This window comes from Ambystoma mexicanum, chromosome 9 (assembly GCF_040938575.1).
Source record: "Ambystoma mexicanum isolate Mex_15411 chromosome 9, UKY_AmexF1_1, whole genome shotgun sequence".
NCBI lineage: Eukaryota > Metazoa > Chordata > Amphibia > Caudata > Ambystomatidae > Ambystoma > Ambystoma mexicanum.
In genome coordinates, this window is record NC_090931.1 from 235,145,943 (window position 1) to 235,158,037 (window position 12,095).

The following is a 12,095-nucleotide window of genomic DNA, read 5'->3' on the forward strand; positions in this document are numbered from 1 at the left end:
TCTCAGGACCCTGCCTGACTATGCACAATATGCCTCCTCTCTTTGGTGAAAACTACCTTCACTGAGGTCTAGGAAGTGACTGAGCAGTAAGGGCCTTCATGTTCTGTGCCCTACTTGGGAGAGGGCAGTGAAAGCCATTATTCCGTATCCATCTCACAAAGCAGCAGATGCCATGGGGATCTACTCCTCCCCACCCTTCGACAATCCCCTACATTCAACAGGTGTCTTACTGAGAATAAAAAGATCACAATGTTCTCTGTTTCTTCATTATCTGGACACTCCATGGTTATAGTCGAGAGTGAATAGTGCAAAGCATAACCACGTGACCACATGGTTACCTGAGGAAATCCTGTAATGTGTAATTCTTGCATCAACGAGGAACTTTGATAACTTCTTAATGCACATTTCTCAGGAAACATTGCTGAAAACAGGGTTTTACAATTTCATTGGTTTGCTCCAAAAATTAGCCCCTGGAATATGACGAATACATTGTGAAAAGGTGAGTGCATTCCATAAACTGCAGATAAAGACTTTACTTTGTTAATACAGGCACTGAAAATTGATATGACCCCAGTAATAGGAGCTAAAGAAATGCAGCCAACATTCTTACCCTTAATATCCTCTACATTCTTACCCTTAATATCCTCTACATTCTTACCCTTAATATCCTCTACATTCTTACCCTTATTATCCTCTACAGTCTTACCCTTAATATCCTCTACATTCTTACCCTTAATATCCTCTACATTCTTACCCTTATTATCCTCTACAGTCTTACCCTTATTATCCTCTACATTCTTACCCTTAATATCCTCTACATTCTTACCCTTATTATCCTCTACAGTCTTATCCTTATTATCCTCTTTCTCTGATGCCTTGAAGAAATATTTCACCAGAAACCGAGATAACAAAATATTTTATTACAAATATGTTCGGTATAAATGAGTAACTAAAAAAAAAAGGATTACAAAAATGGCGTGTCCAGCCATTCCTGATTACAAGTCAGACCTACGTTACACACTACATGGATAGACAAGCATAGCAGTAGCGATACATGGTGTCACGCGCTGTGAAAAGTCTGCAATGAAGGCCAGGAGCTCAGTGTAATGATTCCATCGGCTGCAACACGGATGAGATGGTGTGGGAGGCCCTAGGAACGGAGTCTTCACCTCAGTGATGTTACTTGTTCTTCCCCGCGATGAAGATGATGATGAGCACGATGATTAAGACGACTCCCAGGACGATCCCAATGATGTTCAGGACCTTGGCTGTGCGGGACGCCTTTGATGCACGATCGACGTCACCGATGCCGGCAGCATTCTCAACCTTTCAGAAAAAGAATGGAAGAAAAATGGATGAGCTCTCATTATTGAACATTTCATCCACATATATGCAAAAAACATCAGGTCACATTAAGCACCATAACTGTGTCGGAAATGTCATGCCTGGTCTAGCTGGGGTTAATATGGGATGTCCCATCTTGAGTGCCTAGACGGCGGCGCTCTAGTTTTGCTCTTCACAAGAGCGTCTTTAAAAATGTGATGAAAATTAGACATTATCTAAACTTACTGTTAATCAAAGTTGATTTCGACAAACTGGGAATACAATTAGAGCTGTGTAGTATTTATGTACAGATTTGTAATCAGGCTATTTATTATTTTGCCATTTAGGTATACAATGTGTGTTCCTTATAGTGTATTATTATTATTATTATTATTATTATTATTATTATTATTATTATTATTATTATTATTATTATTATTAGACCCCTAATGCACTCTACACGGGTCAATACGTGGCAATAAGAGCTAAAGCAAGCATTCGGTAAATCAATGTATGTATGCTCCTATGCAAGACAGCCCTGGCATAGAAAGGGCCAATGAACTGTAGGATTCTGCTCATTATAGAAAAGGTGAGTATGCTTGAGGGCTTAAGAGACCTTGGACACCTTGTTTAGCCAAACTCGCAATAGCCCACATTTCCCCCAACCAACAAAAGGTTTAAGTGAATGTTGACAGCTTCATACTCTGCAAGGTTTCCATAGATAAGGGAGTAAGAAGTTCAAAGCCATTCTGGACTGCAGCAATCCACCAGAAATAAATAGTGGCCCATCAGGGCTAACTCCTATGGCTTTCACCCTAGCTGTGGGGGAGGCCATGGCATTCAACGGCCCGCTAGCCTGAGCCTATGTAGGCACGAGCAAATCGAAGGCCTCACTGAGGGCCGTTAAAGGCCATGTCCACTCCCTATAGCGGGGGTGAAAGTCATTCGAACCTTAGGATTTATTCTGGGTGTAAATGGTTTCGGTTTCTTTTTCTTTGGAGTTTGGCTGCACAAGTGAAGTCAATCTCCAGAGAAAAAACAAAAAAAGATGGCTGCTGCCATGGGAAAAAGGGACTAAGCCCCTTTTCCATTTCAATATTTCACATGGTGGTGGCCATCAAACTTCATTTTCATCCTCACTATTGTATTGTATCATCATTCACAACGGCACTCATTTCAATAATCTCAGAAATATACAAATCTGCATCATGAAAGATTGACAACATTGACTGACTGCTTAAGTTCTAGGTCCTTTCAGATATGCATGGAAACCGAGTGACTGTGCAATTACTAATAACATTGGAACTCCTTGCAGTGACGTCAACATCTGGAAATGCTTACCATGCATGCTTGGCATGGCTCTGACTCAATCCCTGACCTAAAGGTCCTTCAATAGTGCATGGCTGTCAAGATCTCTCTTGTCCCATGTTTCCTTAAGCACACCACTCTCTTCCCTTACCCTTTCCCCAACTTCTTGTAGTCTTTCCTCTCTTTGAAGTAATCCTGTGAATGTCTGCAAACTGTAACCTCTGGCCTGAACCCAACAGTGGAAGCAAAGTAAAGAAACACGATGTGGGTGTCATAGACTTTGGTGCCTTGTTACCTAGAATCCACGACCGATCTGTAGCCAGACTGATCGGGTGCTTCTTACAAATACATGCTCTCAATGCTTTCATGATCTACCTGCAATTCCCCAGCCCAGGGCTGGTCTGGCCTACAGGAAACTCTGGAGATTTCCAAGTGGTTCTCTGCACCATCGACCTCTTTGTGTGGTTACCGCATTTTATTTCCAAATGTTCTCATGGGAAAGGGTTTGGGCTTGCTGACACCATTATACTGGGCCCCTTTGAAACATATTTCCAGGATCTCTTTTGGTTCCCAGTCAAATCCTGCCCCAGTCTACTGATTGGTGTATCCTTTGAACTGGTTTATTTGGTTCACTTTACAGGCGCAACTCTCTTTATCATTGCTTGGTTATTTCTTGCTGTGAAGTCTTTTTTTTCTTCTCCAGTTTGGCTTAGCAGGATTCAACAAGTGTTGTGACATCTGCTTATAAAAAGGTCATTTTTCTCTGTGGTGTTAGTGACCAACCCTTGCCCAGGCAGTTTAACCAGTAATCTGTGTGTGATAAACTCCCCTTTTGCCAGTCTTTGAAATATCACTTTGGAAGGTGCTCTCAGCAGAGAGGAGCAGCACTGAATGCAAGTGGATTATGGTTTATTGTCTGCAGACAGTGGTGGACTGGCCTACAGGGAAATCTGGAGATTTCCCAATGTGCCTCTGTGCCATGCGCCTCTTTTGTGAGGGCACTCTGGCTATTGTGTACGTTGCTGCATTGCATCACACGTGGTTAAGATGCACACACAAAACAAAGAAAACGTTGCATATCCCTCGCCTGCAGCATTTGGGGTATGCACATCTTTCTGTTTCCTGAAAATGGGGCGTCGCTAGTGCTGACGCACCCACCCAATGGGCACGCATGGTCATGACAGGCAACCTGGCTGGGGGGCCAGCAGGGGGTTGCTGGAAGGGAGTTATCCTTTGACAGGTCCTGACTTGCTAAGATAAGTCAACTTAATTTCAGCTGCCCTGGGAGAGAGGGATAATAAAAAGAGACAAGCCTGCGGAGTGTGGGAAGCAGGTGTCTGTAAGGTAGGGGCGCTGCTTTTCATGTTTTGTGTCTCATGTTTGGGTTTATATAGAGTGGACCTAGGTAGGAAGCACCTGAATGCTGTGCAAGTAATTTGGGGGGAATCAGAGGTTAGTGGAAGATCAGGTTACAGGTTATAGATGCTTTGATGTCCCATGCTTCGGGGGTGCTTGGTATATACCTAGGAGTAGCAGGTCCCAAGTGACCACTAGCTATTACCTCAAGAGAAAGGTCCTACGCTCTTTCATGAACTGCAGGAGCATTGGAACACTCCTGGTTGGAATCGGAATTGCCTGCTGATTGGCTGCTCATACCCTCTCTCCAAGTCACCTCACTCCATTCCTTCTGTCTCACCATACCCACTATAGACCGTAGGGTTGAAGAATTTCATGTGAAGCTTCCAGTCTGTCTTTACTCGCTCTTACAAATACATGTTATATGTTGGTTTGACTAATCTTATAGTACTTACTCCTGCCTCCATTTGTGACAAAATGGCATCTGCTCTGCAGGAATACAAGGTCTGAGTAGTGGCTAAACTGCCCACTCAGGCCCCACACTTCTACAAAGCAATCATAATGGTAAAACAGGCACACATATGAGATATACCTCCATCCCCTTTTATGGTAACCTGGGCAAAGGGAAAGCTACACTCTCAGAAGGGAGGTGAACGTGATCCAGCAGCAATGCAAACAGCAATAATACACAGTCCCAAAATAAAAGCATGTCCTGTCAAGGTTCTATACAAATACATACATTAATTACATAATGCAATTGTACACTAGACTATTTTATTTATTTATTTATTTATTTATTTATTTATTTGTAAAGCGCGCAAGGCGGCCCGGGGGCATCGTGGCGCTGTTACAGCAAGTTTACTTAGTTACATGAGAGCAATTATATCACCTGTCTATGGCTCTTGCTTACAGTGAGCCTGATAGATGACCGTTGATGGTTTCTTTGGATTCTACATAAGGATACTTGACATTTGGAGGTTATATTGACATTGCAGTTGTAAGCAAGGCTAAGAGGGACGGAAGGGGGAGGGAGACAGTGAGGTTAGCACGGTTCCGTGGTTGCAGAGATAACCGCAGTACCTCCAGATTCCTAGAGCCACTGTTAGTGTAGATTTTGTGAGTGGGGTGATCTCAAAAACAGCATAAAAAACACACCCCTTTAAAGGAGGAAAGAGTAATGATGCAGCACTCTGTATACCTATCAGAAACAGGTTATGTTTCTTCAAAAAAGGTGCAAAAAGAGGGTTAACCAGTCTTTATGGTGCTAACAAATGGGCATCATATGTTGAGCCCTTCCAACATTACTTTCTTCAGTTCTTGATAGTTCAATGGTGTTGAACCTGACCTTCTGATCGTTGAGCAAATTGATTGCACCAGGTTCAGATGCAGCGAATCACATATGTCCAAGCTGCAAGCAGTCGTCAGGTCAGCTTGAAACAATACCTCAGAGCAGTTCAGAGGCGGCAATCAAGCGATGCATTTCAGAGAGCTCAGACGGATCATTTCTTAGGTTGAGCCTGTTTGCACTGTTTGGTAACTGCTGGTTAGGATCGATGAGTAATGTTACAGCAGTCCGTTCGAGGTGATGGTTCAAAGCTGTGATCCCGTTTGTCCAATGTGTGATTTGATGAGGCAGCGGTTCGAAGTCAAGCAATTTGAGATGTTACTAGCCACTGGTTTGTGTCGATGCATGACACAATGCTCTCAGTGGTTCTAATTCAAGTCCGGCAATGAGTTGGTGGTTTGTTTGAGCCTGCGCTCTGCTGGGTACAATACGGCAGCGAGCTGGTTTGAAGGTGCAGCAGCAGTTTGAAGTTTGAGAAGGTGCCAGAAGCAGCACTGATGGGTCTCATTGGTTCAAAGGGTAACAAAAGTGGGGTCCAATCCCTGTCCTTCTTGGAAGTTGTCTTTGCCCAGTTAGATCATAACCAAAGCACTTTGTGCTAAAGGAAATGTAGGAGAAAGGAAGGAAGGAGAGGTGCAGAGAAAAGCAAGAGGGTGGAAACCTTACCCAACTGTGCTGAACTCCCTCTGACTAACCCTACCCTTCTCAGACCCATAGCATCAAAGGACATTTGGTGTGCAACATCCTGGTGTGTGCCTAATCCCTTTGCTTAGGATGTGCCTTTTTATTCGTGTTTCCAATGACAGCTGCTGAAGTCTGTCCTGCTGGTGAGAGGAGTCACCCGACCTCACAAAGGATCGAAAGACAGCTGGCTCCCATTGCTATTGTCCTTCTGGTCGCAGCAGAGACAGCCAGTCTATGGAGCATGGCTAGGCTCACATATGTGTCATGCAGAACAGATGTGGCTCAACAATAATGTGAATCACCACCCACAATACGCCAACTCAGGTATGCCTTATGTTTAAAGAATAATCTGACACCAGGGTAATAATAACTATGTGGCTTTGGAACAGAGATGCATATTTCAAATGCAACCTCTGTTCTCCAGTCACATGGCTGTCACCACAGCTGTCAAAAGGGCACATATGTCCTTTGAACCTGCTCTGTGTCAGGCTCAGGGGAAAGCAGGGGCTGCAGATCGGAAGACTGATGTAGCAGAGCACATATATCACTATGCTTTTGGCAAGGGTGTTGTGTAGCTGACCACCCTTTCTGAGATGGAATTACCCACATTATTTCATTAACTGTTTAAATCCAAAAAAACAGGGCTACCACACCCGTGCAAGGTAGCATTTCCTCACACAATTTTCTCCAAATGTTCGTCGGGGATCCTCCCCAACCCCTCATTAGAGTGGCTGGGATAGCTACATTTGTGTGTGCAAGTTAATATGGGGCTACTTTGAAAACAAATGTCAGGGTCTGATTTGCTCCCAGCCCACCCCTGTCAACAGGGCAGTGTTGACGTGCACTAGTGGCAGCGTGAGGATCTGACACTGATGAAAATTGTAAGGAGATGATCCCAGTGAGCAGTGTGAGGAACTGGCACTTTTAGGAGACATAAGGACATTGAACCAGCGGACCGAACGAGATGATAGCAGTGGTGGACAGTGTGAGAAGATAGTGCAGCTGGGCAATGTGTTTAGATGGTGCAGGTTGAGAATGTTAGAAGATGGCCTTGGGGGGGAAGTGTGAGGTGTGGACATGAATGGTAGCATAATAATAGGGAAGTCGTGAGTTGTGGGAGAAGATTGCACTAACTGATGGCAGCAAGACATTTTCACTACAGGGCAGGTGGAGAAAATGGCAGGTGGACAGTGGGAGGATCCGGTACCGGTGTTCAATGTAAAGCTTCCGAATTGTACCGTCGACAGTGTGAAAAGCTGAGGAGCAGTATACGAAGCTGCCCCTTGTGCACTGTGTGAGAAGGTGACACTGTTGGGCATGAAGAGAATATGGCACTGAGATAAACTCCCACTTTTGTGTGGCCATGGCAGTCTTCAGGTTCCAGTGCTTAATTCCTGTAATCATAGCCACCAGAGATATGGAAAGACCACACCGTGATCCCTCATTCGCAAGTCCAGTGCCACTTTCAGTGCGCTATTTTTCACTCAAACAATGGCTTGCATTGCCAGCAAGTCCCATGAGCACAGCTTTGGCTCAGCCCTCCAGTTCTTTTTCATCTCTTGCAAGGACACTGGCCTATGCCAAGTGGGAATTAGGGAATGTCTAGATGGGGCATTGCTTGTGAAAGACTGGTATAGATGAAAATGAGCCAGTGCTGGAAATGGCACAGGGGAGACAGGAAGGGGCAGATCGTCAGTGGTGTGGGTGGACTGTGGCCCAATTGCCAGTGGTGTGGGCGGAACTGAGGGGGCGAAACTACTATCGAATGATGTGCGTGCCCTAAATATAGGATGCTGGCTGCTTTGCATAAAAACAAAGTGTATTTTGGGAACATAAGAATGACCACCAATTTATCAAACACGTGTGGGCTATTTATTGAAATGTGCATTCCTTCTGAGCATGCAATGCACACTTGGAATGGTGCTCGTTTCCTCTGTCAGAATAGTCACCCTGACAGTAAAATGTGTGCAAAGCATGACACATATATACAGCTTTGGACAGTTTTGTTGTTTGAGTTTGGACTGTTAAGCAAAGAGCAACTTTCAATTGTTCAACTTCCTGAGCAAAAACACTGGTGGGCCTCATTACGACCCTGGCGCTCCCCTAATGAAGGGGGCCAGTACGGGACCGTCCCCCTTCATTACGGGAGTGCCGATTACAAGCTTCCCATTGTGGGACACGGATCGGACGCCTGGTAAAACCAGGCGTGCTTTCTGGGTCCTGCGAGGGGAAGAAGGAGGTAACAATGGGCCAGTTGTAATCTGCCCGTTGTTACCTCCACCTCCATCCCCATTCCCATTGAGCCCTATTGGGGCTGAAATGGGAATGGGGAATGGTTCCTGCAAGGAGTAATTACTGGGTCCTCCAATGTTGGAATGACCGGGTTATTCCTCATTGCAAGAGCCTGCCAAACTCGTAATGAGGGCCTGTCTGCATGTGTTCAAATGAGCGGTGATATGCATTAAACACCCCATCCACCAAATTAATTAGCTATTTGCTGCACGTCTCCTGGTGTTTCTCAGACACAGCTGTCAAGAAACACATGACGTTGGGGGGGGGAGGGGGCAGAGCTTCTGGGGATTGGGGCTTGTGTTTACGGTTCCATGTCATTTCATCCCCTGTCATTTTAACAACGTGCACATTCCATGGAAAATGCTCATCGTTTATTTTATTTTTTGGGGGGTCCCCACCCCACCCAAGCCCCCCTCCCACACGTATTTTTGCTATTGCCGACCCACCCAAACCCGTATCTGTCCTTTCCAAACCCCCCCCCCCCCCCACACGTAAAAAATTTGATTAACACATTCGATGGAATGGGAAGGTTAAAATGCCTGGGAATTAACAGCACTCTGGCAAGAACATTTTTGCAGGAGCTGCGCTTCGTCTTATTCCGGCTCAATTACTCCCCTGGACAGACTTCATTCCATGCAAGCCTATCTGAATGACTTTAACTGTTAATCCTACCAGTCAGTTAGAGAGTCTGGACTTAATTCAGGAAAATACTCAGAGTCTTCTTGATGCCCGTCATTGGCTGATGCTGGGTGGTGCTCGGCAACAGGGGAAACAGGAGCCCCTTTCCTCCGAGACGTCCCTGTACCAGTGTTCCAGGGCCGTCCTGCTCAGGCTACAGACATCTGTTTTCAGCTTTTTGTATTGGGCATTCCATTTAAGTGAAAGGACGTGTGTAGGGAACGGACAAAGGAAGGCTGTGACAGTGGCACTGTTTTCTTTGTGCACGACTGCAGGAAGGAAAACCAACAGTAAAAAAAAAACATATGCACGCCAGTCCCACATTTAAGGCAAAGGGCTGCATGCGCAAAAATGACAGAGGGGTCCCAGGTGGGCAGGCATGAAGGTGAGCCTAGACGGAGTGGAGTTTTAAAATGATGAACTTTACCTGCCAGGATAGCTACATTTGTGCCTAATGACCCAGGCAAGTGCCCCAAATGCGGGACCCCGGCAGCGGGGCCCTATCATATGTACTGGGAGTGCCCGGCCGTTGCAGGTATGCTGACAGAAATCACACAGATCCCCCCACATTTGACCCCACAAACATATCTGTTTGGTGATATTGGCAAATGCTCTGAAAAACTCAGAAGGTTGTTCAATGTGTCATGTGTTATTGCTAAGAGATGTATATTGAAAGCATGGAAGAGCCCGACTGCCCCACCATGGACACTTTCCCGCGTGAGTTAACCTACATAAACGAATGTGGGGAGCAGTATGTAATGACCCAACCGAGCATGAGTAGGCCAAAGGACATTTGGGGCCCATTCAGGGCATACCTTTGTGATATGCTTTCAGACACTGATGCACCCACTTGAATGACAACTGTTAATTATTTAACGAAGGTATAACTGTATATGCAATTGTAAGCCGTGTTCACTGTGTGCCAATGTAACTGTTGAGACCATCAATAAAAATATATTTAAAAAAATAAAAAATGATGAACTTTAGGGACAAATGCTTCATTTTTTTAAAGTTGTGTTTTTTACAGTTTTCTGTGTTTGGGGGTCTGACTCTAGCTAGAGACAGTTGGGCCTGCTCACCAGGTCTTGCTCTCAATGGTGGTAATATTGAAGGGTCAAGCCTGAAACTAATGTTGGAATGATAGTGTTGAAGGTAATGGACATTGGGAAGGGAAGGGACATTACAGGAGGTGACCTCACAGGATAATTCCTACACCATGTACAACCATTTTGTGCTCTTCCCCTTTGTTCTTACCCCACACACTTGAAATGTCATTGAACGTCACAGACTTAAAGGAGTACACCTTTTAATCTCAAAACATACCAGGGGTTACCTTTTTTGTGGGTGCTGCTTGCAGCAATTGAAAAATACCTTAACTCCAACGCACAACCTCCATATCTCCTCCTGATCCACAGGGTCCTGCTGCAAGGCAGTGAATGGAAATGGAGAGGGAATAAGGGCAGGACAGTGAGGGTGAATAGCAGAGGAGGAGCAGGTAACAGGAATACGGATGGAACAGGAGAGTGCAGAAGAAAGGAGGGCAGAAGCCTGAGATTAAGAGTGAGGAAAGGAAGGAGATAAGGTGATTGAAGGCATCGAGGTGAGGGTAAAAGAATGAATGGGTAAAGACTTGAACAAGGGCAGGAGAATGGGGCAATAGTTAATAAGGCACAAGTGTGAGGGCAAATGCAGGGTAAAGAGGAGGATTAAAGGTAGGGGGAATAGAGAGCACAGGGTTCAGTTGTGTAAAGAGAATGGAGGCTAATGGAAGTCTAAAGAGTCAGGGAGAAATGAAGAGTGAGAAGGGCAGGAGAAAGGGAGAGAAGGGAGGCAAGTGAGTGGGAAATATAGAGTGGAGGTGGGGGAAAAGGCAAATGGTGTGTGACGTGGGTAAACGAGGGAGGGAATCATTGAGTGAAGGAAGGCAGGTGAGCATGCAAATAGCAGTACAATGAGAAAGAGTGGGATCATCATAACAAATAACTTTTGACAGAAATAGAGAAAGAAAAAGACAGGAGGTTTAAGGAAATAATGCAAGAACAGGTGGAAGCATAGTGTTAAAAAAGAGCAGGAAAGAGTAGGATAGAAGAGGGGAAATTGCTGCTAAGGAATAAAGAGGGGGCAGAAAGAATGATATATGGGAGAAAAAGGAAGCATGAGGCAAAGGAGTAAAAGTAGAGCATATTTGTGATGTGAGGTGAGCAGGTGCTTGCCCTAGCTGCCCACCTATAGGCAGTCACAGCTGCAATAGATAACTGAACAGGGAAACCATTAAAGACCAGCCACTTAGATAAGGTTGTTTTGAAATGGGCCAAAGCGATCCACATGGATGATGAAAATCCCCTCTGTGCAAGTTCTCCATCTTCACCTTATCCCAAGTTAGGAGCTAAACAAGCCCAGATGAAACCCAAGTTCGGGGAACTGGGCTGGGTGTGTCTGTAGGGTAGCCAAACATCCTGCATTTTGCTGGACTGTCCCAATTTCATGGGCCATGTCCCCTGACTCACAGACAGGCAAGTCGGGATAGGAATAAGGCCTGACTTTTCTTCTCTGAAGCAGGATCAGCTGTCCAAAGTCTTCCAAGATCACACATTTTCGCATAACAGTTAAAAGTGCCGAGAAGCACAGTACCTTTCCCACTGCTCACCCAGAACCCCTAGGTTCATATTTGTGTCAAACTCATTTCAATAAACCGATTAGCGTTTGATGGATGAAAAACGTTTTTCCGGGTTAACAGCAGACGCCTGAGTTACACGAGCGTTAATCAGGAGCTACACTGCTTCTTGAAGCTGCTGCTCCTCCATATTAATAGATGAAAGCGCCACTACTTTGAACACAGCACCATCGTGAACCAAGCTGAGTGGAGATCTTTTGCTTTCACCAGTTCGTCACAAGTCAAAGTAAAAAAACATTAAAGATACAGTGCATGAAAACATTTTGAATGCGCGGCATTCGTTTAGGAAGCTGGATGAAAATGCCGATTAAGTTACCTTATACTTCCCAAAGAAATTGAAAAACACTCAGATATTAATGGGAAAGTATAATTTACTGAAAACAACAAAATTTTCTCTGTCCTGAAGACGGCCACTATTACCAACAGAACCAACGG

General features: G+C 45.0%; 1 long non-coding RNA gene across 1 annotated transcript in view; it reads right to left on the reverse strand.

The window, feature by feature from the left end:
- Window positions 1-1,102: 1,102 nt before the first annotated feature.
- LOC138487902 (uncharacterized) overlaps window positions 1,103-12,095 on the reverse strand; it is a 98,906-nt gene continuing 87,913 nt past the window's right edge. The window contains exon 2 of the long non-coding RNA XR_011274554.1: window positions 1,103-1,326. This is a non-coding gene — a long non-coding RNA (uncharacterized lncRNA). The remainder of the gene's footprint in view (window positions 1,327-12,095) is intronic.